Source organism: Chenopodium quinoa, unplaced genomic scaffold (genome assembly GCF_001683475.1).
Source record: "Chenopodium quinoa cultivar QQ74 unplaced genomic scaffold, ASM168347v1, whole genome shotgun sequence".
Classification (NCBI taxonomy): domain Eukaryota; kingdom Viridiplantae; phylum Streptophyta; class Magnoliopsida; order Caryophyllales; family Amaranthaceae; genus Chenopodium; species Chenopodium quinoa.
Genome location: NW_018742329.1, coordinates 2796082 through 2798558, shown reverse-complemented (window position 1 = coordinate 2798558; position 2477 = coordinate 2796082).

Below are 2477 nucleotides of genomic sequence, written 5' to 3'. Positions count from 1 at the left end.
GCTCCAATTGCTCATTGCTTGCTCGTTTTTCAACCGAATTCGCTCAAATTTGTTGCAAATCAAAGCTCTTCTCATCTATTTTCCCGATCTATCTAAGTTTTACTCAAACTCACATCAGTTTTTATGAATTCTTGGCATGTTTATTCACGAATTTTATGAAAATTCGAATTTTATGATGCTCAATCTGCTTCGTTTGTCAAGTTTTATGCCATGAAATTGCTTGTTTATGTTTATATATTGCCTTGGGAGTAATTTGAGACTTGTTTGACTCAATTTGGTGAAGAAATGAGCAATTTTCCATTGTTGGACCTCTTAAGGTCGTGAAGAACAATGTGACTCGTTCTTGACATTTTTGCTAGCAATTCTTGTTCAATTTGTCACAATAATCACTATAGTGTTGCAAGAAATTGTTTGATTGCTTGAAAAAATGTTGTCATGCTCAATTTGAATTTGTGCTCTGTTCTAGTACTACGTACTCTGTTTTTGCGAACATAGTATCATGCGGCTAAGCGAACCTTAGATACTATAGAACTTTAATTTATGATGATTCTGCACAATGTAGCATGGCTAGACAACGAGGCTCGGGTTCACGGTCCCGAAACACTAGACGGGAGCATGAGCCCGTGGAGGACGACGCCACGTCGTCCACTTCGCTTGGTCGGCTTCCGGAGTGGGACGAGCAGACTCTGTTCTTTGCCCCTGTCCACCACATTTCTGAGAGGGTGAGACGGGGTACCGAGCCCGGGAGGACACGACATCACGGCTCTGGCTGTGACGGTCTAGGCGACTTGTACAGGATGCACATCGCCAGGGACCTTGAGACGAGACTCCTATGGGAGTCTTGCGGGCTAGTTACTCTGTTTGAGACCTCCGAGGCTATGGTCGCCTCTAGCGGGGGTCATCACGTAGTGCGCGCTTTGGTGGAGTTCTTCTAGGACACCACCAACACCTTCCATTTTCCCTGGGGCGAGAAGATGGTCACCCCTACAGACTTCAGTCTCATCACAGGACTAGAGTTCACTTCTGTGCCACTGCCGTTTGACGGTGGGATCGACGTCTTTTCTTCAGAGGTCGAGGAGTTGTTGGGGCCGATTGCTATTCGGGCCCGAGCTGAGGTCGAGACGACTCAGTTCAGTGCTAGAGGGATTCGCCGCTCGACGCTGGCAGCGACTCTTGATGACGATGCGACCACCCGAGAGCAGCGGGTGCACATCTTTGTGCTCATGTTGTTGTCAGGGACATTCTCCCCTGACAAGGGTAGTAGGGCATTGTTTTATTACCTCCCTGTTGTCCGTGATCTCCAGCGGATCGGGACTTATGACTGGGCCAGCTTGGTCTATGCTGATTTCGTTCGTGCGCTGAGGGACTCGTGTCGTCACCGGTCCTTTAGGACGAACGTTGCTTTGTCTGCTTTTTGGAAGGTCGTAGAGGTAAACATCATTCTCTATGAAGTTTAGCCCTACATTAGTTAGCATTTATTCACACTTTTAACTCTTTGTAGATCTGTATCTACGAGTACTTTCCTTCTGTTGCGCCGGCGAGACCATCGCCGAGGGGATTTCCGGTGAGCGCCTCTTGGGGCGGGCACCATGTGGACATGTCTACTGTACGTGTCCGGAGCTGGATCATCTCGCTATGACTTTTAGTGTTTATCTTTATTTTCCGCGGTGCTTTAGATATATTCTTGCCTGATTGATGCTTTTTATAGGGACCTGAGGTGGTATACCGACCGTGGGGCGGTTGGACAGTCCCTGAATTAGCCGCACAATACTCTGCTGAGCGTCGCTATTTTCTGGGGACCTATGGAGCGGTCGCGTACTTAGGAGAGAGAGTCGCTAGACAGCACTCTTCTGATGTCTTCGTCGTTCCTGCCGCTCCACCACGTCATATGTTTGACGAGGCGAGGTTGTTGAGCATGTCTGAGGGAGCTGATACCCCTTGGCGGTCCCATGTGATCCTCGGGCGGTGTTACGCTGAGGAGCTACTACCTTTATTAGCTCCAGCCCCTGTACCGACTGAGGATGTGAGGGTAAGATTCTTAGCTTTTATTTTTCGCTAAGTAGCCCCCAAGTAATACTTTACTGATTCTTTCTATTTTATCAGGACGGTGCTGCTGAGTTTGTGCCGCCCCGTATGTCCATCCACTACCAGGGGATGTACGGGCTGATCGAGGAGATGATTCCTCCATCTCCCGAGGGCGAGCGCTTTGTAGAGCGGTCGATTCCTCGCCACCAGACTAGTGTAAGCCTAGTTTTAATTCAGAATTTTTGTGTTCATTTATCATGCATTTTCACTGACTTATTTTTCTGACAGTTTTCACGCGAGGTGGTTTCGGTTATGGCACGATGCATAAATGCCTTTCGGAGCCTGCTCGTCCGGATGAGGAATGCGGCCACCTGCCGTTGGGATGACGTTGTCCGAGAGGTAACCTTTCTTTACTCATTATTTTTGCATTATTGCTTCAGTTTTACCTTGTT